The following is a 12,765-nucleotide window of genomic DNA, read 5'->3' as shown; positions in this document are numbered from 1 at the left end:
TTTCTTCAGATCTTCACACACTGCAAGACAGGTTCAGCTTCTGATATGTTGTTTGAGTTACTCTGAGCAATCAAGTGTTGCTATCAACATATAATTAAAGGAGTAGTCCTTCTAAAATGCTGTTTAAAACACAGGTCTAGGAAATTTTTTCGCCAGTTTCGATTCCTAAGCCCCTGCAAAACAAAATGGAGGAAATAATACTGTAAAGCCAGTGGGTGAGGACTAACATCCTAGCACTATTTTTGACAGGAATTTGAGGTGTGATTAAGGTGTTCCACACAATGATAAGACAGGCTTAGGTGATTCAGGTACTTACCCTTGAAGGAGGAATAATGATTTCAGTAAGAGTTCTGAAATGTTGTTGGCAATGGCTGAGAAATTAATAAAGCTGTGATCATCTGTGTATTGCTGAAGTTGCTACAATAGTTGAGAAGTTTTCTTTTTAGGAAAATCAAGCAATCTGTGCCAAGAAAAAATTAGACCCAGTTGATGTTAAGAGCTCTCAGTTTCTCCTTTCAATTCCACTGAAAGAAGAGGAAGAGGAGCCACTTCTCTGCCAAGATGCAAAGTCCAGGTCTGTGCGGTGCTGGTCTGATCCTTATTGCACAGGACTGCAAAAGGCTAAAAGTGGTCACAGAGACAGAGCCAAGGTTCAACCCAAGGATGTGACCACACAGTTGCCCCAGGAAAACTCCCATGAGATATCAGCAGCTCAGGGTGTGGTGAGCAGCCCAGGCAGTCACTGATTCTACCTGACCTGGTGTCCAGCCATCAGCTGGAATGTACAGGGACAGCAGTACCAGGCAGCCTGTCTATGTCTGAAAGCCATTTCTGTCCTGAGGACTTTTACATCCCCTTGCTGTGACCATAAATGCCCCCTGTCCCGATTTCAACCCAAGGGTAGAAGCCACCCTGTTCAGTGGAATCACATCTCTACTTATTGCCCTAAAGCAAAGTGTAACATTTCCCTCATGCAAGTGGGATCTCTCTCCAGCTCTAGGGACATGCACAACCCCACAGACAGGGCTGCAGGACATGCCAAGTGTCAGCCTAGGCATGGTTTCATGACACTTTCACTGAAAGGGCCCAGTTCACTTCAAACACTCATTGTCACACACACAAACGTAGTTATGACTGCATCCTCTTCCTCATCTTTGACTATCTCCAGAAGAGATATCGGATAATGCAGCACCATCATCTTCAGAGACACCAACTTGCTGAAGAAAACACCTGCTGAGCAAAAGAATATTTCAGCAGGGAGAGCAGCATCACCAATCATGGGAATTTTCCTGGACCCATATGCAGATATGTGCTCAGTCTGCTCTGGGACAGAGTGGGCATCTCCCTCAGGCAGCCCTAGTCTGGAAGCTGTAGTGGCAGGACAGAGCCTCAGGCACATTTTAAGGCTCTTCTGCAAGTTTATACTTTTGGGGTGCTACCCAAAAGGTGTGAAGCTGAGACTTCTGAACCGAAACCACTTTGGGAATGTGGAAAACTTCATGTATGCAAAGCCTCCCAGGGATGCAGCAGAACATCTCTTTTAGAACACTCTCTCTTCCCTCAAACTACATGCATAGCAATCCAGCTGGGCCAGTCTTTATGGAATGAAATACAAAGATTTCCAGGAATGCTGCAGGGATGGAAATGCGCACATGTAGAAAATCATTGGAAGAAGCAGCCAAACAAGGGTTACAAGAACGGCCTGTATTGATAATAAAGGACATAATTCCCATCACACAGCACCCAGGAGGATCATGGAGGAATGCAGTGTTTATGGCACGACCACAGGGTCTATAGCCCATTCAGCAACAGCCCAGAAGACATGTAAGTGGAAAATCCCGCACTCATGTGCCAGCAAGTCTGCAGCTACTGAGTGTGCTTTCCTTTTTTTCCATTTCACAGCAGGAAAAATGATGTATCCTTTCAGCAATGCCAAACAGGTTGTTTGAACATGAGAGGTTTTTCTATGAGGAGGCAGAAGGCTCTAATTCCCATGCTTATTTCAGTATGTCTACCCTCATGGTCTGAATTCTTTTTCACTAGGCACTGCACAGACTCAGACAATTATATGAGGGATAGCTTTTTTTTTTTGCTTTAAAGAAAGGTAGTAACTTTTAGTCTGACTTTTTGACTATTTTGAATTGTTAAAAAAAAAAAGGTACCAAAGCCTGCAAACTTCCCTTTTCCCCTTCAATTGTAGCATGTACAGTCATTCATAACAACTCTTCTGAATCTCATTGAAGCTTCAAAGCTATTGGCATCATCCTTGACCAGGAGAATCCAGGAAAATAGTTACAACTCAAAGTACAATCAGAAGTTCATTAGACAATAATATCATTCTACATCTTCAATGAATGCTTGCCCTTTTACATATATAAGAGAGACCAAACAATGGAAATGAAAAGAAAGCATTTTTATTTGGCATTAATGAGCAAAATAGGTGTTGCCTGAATTTGCCTTTTTCATATCTCTTTCAGGAAAATTGTAAAGCCAGTATCAGAAGGAATAGGCAGAGAACCCAGTGATCACCAGGGGAAGTTCACATTGATGAGGGAGATTCAAGGTCAAATGGTGAACTTGGTCCACAGGCCAGGATGAATAGGGCTCATGGCCAAGTAGAGCTGTGACAATACTGGAGAGGGACACACCTCCCCTATAACTTAACCAGAGAGTGAAGGTGTTGGTCTGAGCTGCAGTAAGGCTCCCAAGCCCATGAGTGGAAGGCTTGGAAGGAGTTCCCAAGTGAAGCTGATCAGGGTAATTAAGGTCTCAGTGCACTCAGGGATCTGTGAGCAGGAGATAAAAAGGTGTCAGGAACGTTGCTGTTCTTTTGGTAGCCAGTGGTTTAGGACAGGTTTAGGATGGTTCTGCAGTAGGTACCAAGGTAACCAGACAGCAAGTACAACAGAGACTCATGAATGTGGAACTCAAACGTCAAACCATCAAACGTCAAACCATCTGCACAATGAAAGTGCTTAAATCTTAGGAGGATGCTTAGGTAAGTGTTTGATTCATTGTAAAGCTTTCTATCTTTCTCAAGCCACAGTCTGAATTACCAACCAGAGTTGTGGGCCCTGGTTTTAGTCAGTAACTATATGATAGGAGTTATTTTTTATGACTGGAGTTTATTTTTTAACTTTCCACCTGTATTGAGAGTTAATATGTGAGCATCAATAGGTCGTGTTCCTTTCTTCCATGATCTTGCTGCTGCCTTGTCCTGCTGGCAGTTTGTGTCCCAATCAATCTTATTTGTTTTGACTCTTATCTCAAGCCACTTGATCGCAGAATCTTTTGCTTTTCTTTCCAGTCCTCTGTCTTGGTGCAGGATATGTACTTCCATTACACAATTGTTTTCTAGAACATCTTTTTGGATGCTTTTAATCTATAGCTACTACCTTTTACTTCATTGTGTTATGGGGCTGTAATGATTGAATTTAGTTGTATTGTCGGTGCATAATCAATTTAAATTGAAAGAAGTAAACTCAGAGGGAATATCCACACAAGGATATATATGTTTATAATTATTTTTGTTTACTTTTAAGTTTCCATTTGCTATATACTTTATTGTTCTTCTTGTCCATGGCAAACTTGGAGAAAAATTTCTATTGGATTTAGCCAAAAGGAGTCAAGGATCTTCTGGGTTTTAGGAAAATGCATGGTGGCCTTAATACAAAGATTCAAAAGTAATTTTTTTTTTTGTGAGTAAGCAGTCCAAAACTGGATGAAAGGCCTCAGCTTCTAAACATCAATGGTTCTTCATTGTCTTATACTTTGCCTTCACTAGCTTATATAGATTCACCTCTCAAATGCACATATGAGTGTTGGTAATTAGATTTCCTAATATATTTCGATGTAATTTATCACATTTGTAAATTACCACTTGAAGTAAAATGGCATGAGGACATAGGACTGTGGAGTAGAAGTGTTAAGTTAGGGGTAACTGATGGACCTGGCTTGTGGAAACCCACCACCAACACTACATTTTGACTGCAAACTCAGAGTTATATTTCATGAGAGGAGTAAAAGGAGAAGCTGCTTACAGGAACATTAAAAGCTGTATGAAACCCCAAAACCTGACTTAAGTAAGGTATTACAGGTTAGACTTGAGATACATTATTAGAACCTGAAGCATGACTCTATCACAGGAGTGCAGCACTGAATGCTCCAAAAGGAGACAGAAATGGATGCTGGGGTTACACTTAAACTCCCAAATGTAATCCTTTTAACCTCTTGGAATTAAAGAGATTTTTTTTCCTGCATTCATTTGTAGGAATGAAGCTGTGCAAGAGAGCTTAAAATATTCCTTTCTGAATAAACTTAGCTGTAATTTTTATAGGCAATAAAATCACTGGTCTTTCTACAAACAGAATAAAAGAGCCCATTAAATCTGCTCTGGTTTTGATCCTGCCTCTTTCCATGGTATTTAGCAAGATATTTTTACAGCTATAACTCAAAGGGTGTTTGCTACAATAGGATTCAGACTCCTCTTTGCATTGGTTCCAGAAGACATTATTTTTAGCCAAATATATGCCATTTCTAACAGCAGTCTAGAGTTGTTTTTTGTACCTAAGCAATACTAAGATCTCAGCTGATGGACAACACTCCAGTTTAAAGTGTTCCAGAATCTATCAGCTAGTAATGTTTATTTTTAGCATCTGTATGTGTTGGATATGTGCATGTTACACCAGATATATGGGAAATGGATATCTAGCATTGTTTGGTTTGAGAATAAATACTTATAAAACAATCTAAATGAAAGAAAAGTAACAGTCTACTTAAACTCAGCCCCCAAATCTTTTGGTATTACCCCAAAACCTTTTAAGTTATGCTCTGCATAATAAAATGAGCTGCCAGTAAATATCTTTGCAAAATGAAATGCATTAGTCTGCTTTTGTCTGAAGTCTGTTATCTGGTTCTGTTTCAACCAGTTTCTGATAGGGTGACCGACATTCAGATTTCACACAATATCTTACCTCAACTGACATGTGAGAAAATCTATTCCAATAGTGATAATAGCATTCAAGTAGTTTTCAAAACAGAAAAAACATCCCCTTCATTACAGAATATACAATTCTTCTCTCCCTAGAACATTATTTAGGACAAGACTATCCCAGTATAGTAATAATATGCCCAAATCTACTGTGTAAAATGAGATAGACTTGCAAGTTACAGCAATTTAAAAACCCTTAAATTCTCCATTTAAATAAATTGTACAATAAAATGTTAATACTCTGTTTCATTAAAGTTTTTGTTACTTTTGCCAATCTACACAGTAATCACAAAATAAGAGGCTATTTCTGGAGGATGATTTTTTCAGTACATTAATCTCTTCTGTTGACAAAATGCTCAGAAACATCCTCACAATAACTTTATTGCCTGAGTTTGTAAATTTATTTGATAAACTTTTTTCCATTAATATTTTATGAACAATTTGTTGTGGATATTCATGATTCAAATTATAACATTAATTCAGTGCCTAAGTAGTATGGTTTCTGCATTGTAATTGTCACTTGTGCAGCTTACCCACACATTTCCCTTTTAGAATTTAAAGTGTGAATAATCACATACAAACATATATTTTGTCACTATTTAAGCTTTCAAATTTAAATTTATTTTTGAAAGTTGAAGTAAGCCTTTTTTTTCCTCTAATGAATATTAGTGTGTTTTTTTTCAATTGCTTACACAGCTCTTGTAATTGAATTTTCCTGACCTAGATTTCCCCTGTAATTTGAGCAGTTTCAGTTGAGTACAGCCTTTTCCCTTCACTTCATTTTCTAGACTTCTATAGTGTCCAGTAACTGAAAATAAGTTTTCTTCCAGTGTAATATGATTTGGAGAGATTGATTACTTGATTTAGTTATTGATTACTTCACTTTGGAAATTTTGGCAGCAAAACCATCAGAGAGTACTATCAGCACTGTTGTAGAGTGGATGAATGGGGTTTTTTAATCCTTGATCAAAATCTTTTCTTCTGACATCTCAATTGACATATTAACTGCCTCTTCTTGTCATTTGGGGGGATAATGTCAGTTTGATGAAAGAGCTGTTTATTAATCTCACATCTATACAGCAGAGCTGGGCATGTTGCCAAGCTCCACACGAATACCTAATTTCACTTCTTTTAATTGGCTTATTATTTATTCCATGACTGTGGGAGCAATTTCTGTCTGGAGCATTTTCTGTAAGTACAGAAGTTGTGTATTCTTCTCCTGAACACATAGAAATACACTGGTTTTTGTTGATGAGATCCACCTTCTTTTTACAGAGACAGAGCTAATCTGACTGCAGAGATTCTACAACATCTGAAAAGGATCAATTCAAGTATCTCAAACTCCACTTGGGCAAAACCAAAGTGACACTATCCAATGCCCATTTTCTCCAGGGAGCACTTTCTTTTTCTCTTAGTCTAAAAGCCTAGTCTCTGAGAATTGTCTCACAAAACAGCCAACTTTAATGGGCAGAATAGTGGGATATTGACTGAATTCCAAAATTCATCATAGGTTTGCCGTCTGTGCCCAGAATAGTTAATAGGTAAGCCACCACAGAAAATTATATGCTCACAGAGAGAAGGGGTTTTTTTGGTGATGATCTCCATAGGCCTTTTAGGAAACTATTTAGTTGTATTTGCAGAATGCTATGACACAATTTTTTACTGCCATTTTTAAGGGTTAGGATTTTAATTACAAGCCATTCTGTAACAATCATTCACACACAACCTCAGATATTTGATGAAATCCCTAAGTCTCATGTTCTTTATAGGAGTATTATAAGGAAATTGAAACAACAGTGTAAAGAACTGACATACAAAAACTGGTTCTCCTGGTTCTAGAGAAAAAACCACTACATTCACTACATCTGTTACTCATTTATTCAGCACTGTATATACCTCTTTATACTATAGCTCGTCCAATATTGGCCTCAGGTTAGTGTTCACCAGCACTAGCAAATCTGTTTTCCTGGATCTTGGGCTCCAGAGCAATCTCATCCAAATAGTGATGTCACTGGGCAGTTTAGTTTGCCATTTGGGAGAGCAGTTCTTACAGCTCTTCAGGAGATGAGAAGATATTCCAGACATTTTCATCACCCTTTATACTGAGAGATAAACTGAGGTCAGAGAGAGAAGCTGACAGCTGTATTAGAATGTGTCATATTAATGGGTATGCTATTGGAATTGATAAGTGCCATCTGATGAATAAAGACAATATACCTAATAAGTCAAATTTACAAATGAACATAACTAAAAGATAAGGAGGTATTTAACTAGTTATATTTAACCTCTTAAATTTGCTATTTCTTTTTTCAGTTTGGTGTATTCTGAAAAACGTTCTGCAGTTGATTCAATTGATTGTTTTGTTTTGAATTTTCTATTGACTGAACAGATCATTAAGTCAAGATAAGAGTTGTTGAGATTAGCAGAAGCAATGAAGGACTCAAAGTAGCAGAAGCAATACAAACAGTGAAAAGTGGAAGAAACCTAAAAGAAAAGTGAAAATTAAAAGAGGATATGCATTCTACTTAGTGTTTTGCCTTTGTATCGTATAACTTTCACTGTTCTTGCATTTTTGTATGGTCTATCTGGCAGAGCTATTTCTCTTTTAGTGACTGATGTAATGTGCCTTTAAAAAGGCACTCCAAAAAAGGTAGTATTTTTAAAAGCTTGAGACAGCTCTTATTTTCCCAACTTACAGGTTAAAACTTATACATTTTTACTAAAATCCATGTAGGTTATTTTACAGTGTTTTACTGCCAGTAACTCTTTTTCAAATAACAGCTTATACAGTTATTGCTGCTTGGCATGGCATGATCTTAAAGAATTCATGGGAATTTTGCTTGTTTATGGAGAAAAATATAGAACATCAGCTGCTGGAAGTGAAACAAAACTAAAAACTTCTTCAAGGGTTATTGACTTGACAGCTTGCACACATTATCTTGCTGTACCTTAATTCTACCTCCCAGGCCCATAGCAGCAAAAACCCAGCAAAAGGCAAACCTACCCATCATATTTTATCCTCTGGAAGTTGCATAGTTCAGTGCTCCATGGAAGGAGAAGTAAATGCTGTATTTATGTATGCACTGGTGCTGCACAGCCAAATAAAGCTGCTATATCAAGGAGAAGGTGAGTCAGCAAAGCATCTGCAGAGGGGAAAGCAGGCATGACTGTTGCTGAGACACTATGCCTGCAACACAAAAAGGAGTACAAATTGAGTTTCTTTATGAATTTACTGCAGCACATTTACAGTAATCTTGGCATGTAGAACAAATAATGGACATCCTACATCAAGTTAAACTACACAATGACGAGAAGCTGTGAAGCAGGGCCACTCTGATGGAAAACAACAGGCAACAGGGAGAGATTAGTAAAGTGCTGCCATGTGTTCATTTTGGTTTTGCTGTGAATGTGGCTGGTGGGATTGGCTTGACATTTGCTGAAAAATGATGGCTTGTATCAGGTATAAGTATCTGAATGTTAGTATCTGGGAATGGGAAACTGTTCAGAAATCGTTAATCCAGACCTAGATTTGAATGAACAACTGAGTTTCCTGAAAAGCATGCTTGTTTTAGTTGACTGGAAAATGGTAAGTGATTTCAGATTTGGAAACAATTTTCAGCAAGAGGCATTGTCATTTGCATTTGAAAGTAATGTAAATAACACTGCACTTTATGAGCCAATAGGTGATGTTATTTCAGTAATTGAAAATTTGGGATATCTGCCTATGGGAATAAATCACACGGACTCCATTTTCTTCATGGTGGAAAATGAAGTGGTGGTAACTCTTTTTTTTATACATGTAACTCTTTTTTATACAGTTTACAGACCTCGTGTGTGACTCCAATTGGTTAGTAGCTTTCTTGTCAATTACTTTATTAGTTAGTAACAAGTTGTTACAACTGTGACAACTGTCACAGTATTGACAGATTGGTCCTCAAACCCCCGGTGTGTATGCTCAGGAAAACTTGTTTGTGAGAGATAGTTTTCATTTTTCTATTTAATGGTGTAAAAACAGTTGATACATGTGGTAGCTGTTTTTCACCCAGGAATAGATTGTTATGTTAATGAACACCAGGATTGCTTTTACATGGGAACTTGCAAAGTGCTAGCTTGACAAGGCCAGCCACTGATTCCAAGAGAGCAGGCTTGATTTTATATAGCCTTTCTTTATGATTTTTCTACCTTACTGCAACATCTGCTTAACATTCTCAAGCTACTCCTGCTTAAAATAGACAGGGCTTGTTCCAGTTGCAGAAATTGGTGAGTGATCTATTTTTCCTTGGATTGCTTGTGTAGATTATATGGATAGTAAAAGTATGATTTATTCTTTAGAAGAAAATTATTACTAAATAGTCTGAACTCCTCAAAAGCAGAGCTAAGATTCTTCAGTTGTTTAAATTCTCTGACCTGATTTGCATTGTGCTCATATTGATTTTGGTATAAAGCATTAAACTCAAGTATAGGACAAGTGCTTTAATTTAAACAAACCATTTAACATTTTGAAGATGTCCTGGCTGCTGACTTGTAAAATGGAAAATGCTTTAATTGCATTACAGCTTTTAAAGAACACAATGGAAACCTTAAGCAAGTTCTCCAGAGCAAGAGTGAGTTACCTAATCCTGAATTTTAAATTCTCAGTCTTGTCCAGGAGAAGGTGTGCACGAGGTTGGACAAGTACTTTTTGGTTGTCAATTTATATATGACAGTAGAAAATGTAGTCTCAAGTTGTGGCATGGAAGGGAGTGTGTGTGTATTTTGTGCAGCAGAGAGAGCATAGAGAAATGAAAATTCTGGGAAAAGGGACCTGGATATGGAAACAAATTGAGCATCCTTGGATGTGCAGTTGTTAATGATGTACAGGGATTTATCTGGGTCGCAAATTAATGATGCTGAGGATGCAGAGACACTAGTTCAGAGGTTGTGAAGAGTCAGCTCAGTTCTGTGGAGTCTGTCAGCTTAGTTCTGTGGAGTCTGTCAGCTTTGATGCAATGTGGTGCAGAGCTGTGGAGGGGCCAGCTTGGCCAGCTCTCAGGATTATGCCATGCTCCTCGTTATCTCCTAGAATTCCTGGCTTGTTCCAGGTATCTGTCTCTGTGGTAAAGATCTGATTGTGTACTCATTCAGATAATTTGTTAGCTGCGAGTCACAGAGTTGGAGGAAAAATATCTCTCTGCTTTAGAGAACTTGGTCATTGTTGTTTTAAAGAACTGCTAAGTACTGTTTAGTAATTTTATGGCAAAGATTGGGATGAAATCTCTTTCTCCAGAGTGCAGTTTTACTGCTGTGGTGGTGCAACACACCCCACCCTTCTCCTCAGGCCACACCATGATCCCAGAAATGCTCCTTATGCTTTGATAAGCAGCACTTGTGCTCAACACATCTGAGCTTATCAGAAACACCACCTGCTCCCAGGAACTTGGGAACTGGCTACAGAGCTTTTTTCCTAACAAACAGCCTTGGAAACATAGTTTTCCTGCCTGAATAATAACCTAAGTGGAAGTGACAACACTTTCAAAGAATGTTTCCAGCATGAATTGTGGTCAGGATGGAAAATCATTGTGTCTAAAGCCTTTTGCAATGGGTCCCTATAAGCAGTGGTCCTGAGAGTGAGACCCTTTACGCTCTCCTGGGCTGCAGTGGGCTACAACCAGCAATCCTTTCCTCAGTGGGACAGCTCTTGGAAACAGCAAACTCTAATATTTGCTATACTTGGAGTGCTGTCACTGAGCACCTGTGATGGAGCCTGGGCTGAAACTCCCATTCCCAGAGGCTCAACCCTTGGTCCATGGAGAAGGTGCAAAGACATCTGATGTGAGTATTGTGCTGAATTAGAGGGGAAGTTTCACAGGTATGTACTTCGTACATACTCCTTTAGGTCTCTGCCTGTGTGCAGGTGTGAATATGCTGTAGCAAATGTACTATGAATGTTGCTTTCTCAGCTTCTTTACAACTTTAGATCTGTAAGTAACTGTGAGTTACTGTTCTGCTATAGTCAACTTTTAGATTAATATTTTGCTAAATTATTTGAGCTATTGATGGAGTGCTGTTAAGTTGAAGTGCTATTAAAACCTTTAGCCCTAAACCACTCAAGCAAGGGGTCTATCCTAAACCTTGTGACTCAATAAGAGGGTCTCCTTGTTCCTTTTCATCCTTCAGCATTATTTTCCTTACCTTTTTCCATGCACAGACTCCACATAGGCAATTTTTGGTTGATTTTAGCTTTAGATTGATTGATTGTTATTAGATTTCATTCCAATTTTTCTCTGTGTCCTTTAACTATCTAGTAAGTAATAGAGTGGGCCTTGCCACAACAAACCTTGTGCTTTCACTTTAATATTAAGCCTGCTTCTGCTGACACCTTTGCTGGTGATTCTTTGAACAACCTAAACCATTTATTTATGTCAACTGCACAAAACTGACTATCTTTTTCTTCAGCCTATTTCCAGCACTATCTGCCTGCCATTTTCTCTAGCAAGTGTCACACAATGCCCCACTTGCAGTCATCCTTCCACTGCACAACCTTAGCCTGTCTCTAGAGAGACGGGACCACGAACAAAAGGTATATGAGCTAGTTAATTTTATGTCATTTATAATGTCACTTTATGCTGTGTGTGGGTGGCAAGGTTTTGGTAGCAGGGCAGAGAGAGGCTGCAGGGGTGGCCCCTGAGGGAAGAGATCAGGGGCTGCCCCATGCCGGACACAGCCAGCTGGAGAAAGCTGCATCGCAGACCCCACCAGGACACAGCTGAGCCAACAGCCAAGGTGGTGACACCTCTGTGGGAATGTATTTTACGAAGAGTATAAAATGTTAAAGGGAGAGGGGAGAAGGAAACAAAAAGAGTGAGGAACAAGACAGGGGACAGCAAGATCAGAGGAGATGCTCTATGAAGAAGAATAGCCATTGCTGTGCATGGAAGACCCACAACAGAGCAGATGGATGTTCCTGACGGAACCGCAGGTTGTGGAGATCACATGTCAGAGCACATGCTCACTTTTAACTAGAGCATCAGGTATAGATGTTTATAGAGAAACTTGTGCATTCTTAGTATTGAGGGCTTCAGAGCCCAACAATGACACTTTTAGACTTAAGTCAGTCACTTAGGAGCTCTATAGCCCATGTTACCAATACAGTAGAAACATTATGAGGTTTACTATTATTCCAGTCTCTTTTTTTTTGACAGCAGGTTCAAGGCTGCAGTGTCTAATGATTGTATCACAAAAAACAAATCTGGAAATAAAATACCAGTGCCAGTTTCTAACTCTTTTAAACCTCAAATGCTTTCAAGACTGACATTTGTCAGCCACAAGCTGCTGTCACTGCTGTTCATGAAATCAGTCATGTTTAGAATCAAAGCAGTTTCCAAACAAAACAAATTTGAAGGTGAGGATTACTTAATCTTACCTTTAGTTCACATAAAGAAAAATCTTGTCTGGCTATCCTAAATATTTAATTATTTCTGTTATTAAAGTGATCTCATGCTGAATGTAGTACAGAGAACCCTGCCAAAAAAAAAAAAAAAAAAAAAAATCAAGAGGAATCAGAAAATGACCTGAAACTGCACCCTCCAAATTAAAAACAAATCAATCTGTTAGATGCCAAAGGTAAGTCAGAACTTTGATGGAACCAGCAATAAATCTATTTGTCTCCAGTAATGTTGTTCAAGCTTGGTAAAAGGGTACCTCAGGAGCCAGCGTTTTCAGGTGAAAAGAAAGGAAGAAATTTTCTTAGTCTCTGCAAACTCTGTGCTCACTTTATTTCATTTATTTTGCTCTTA

Source organism: Vidua chalybeata, chromosome 6, assembly GCF_026979565.1.
Source record: "Vidua chalybeata isolate OUT-0048 chromosome 6, bVidCha1 merged haplotype, whole genome shotgun sequence".
NCBI lineage: Eukaryota > Metazoa > Chordata > Aves > Passeriformes > Viduidae > Vidua > Vidua chalybeata.
This window is presented reverse-complemented; position numbering follows the sequence as displayed.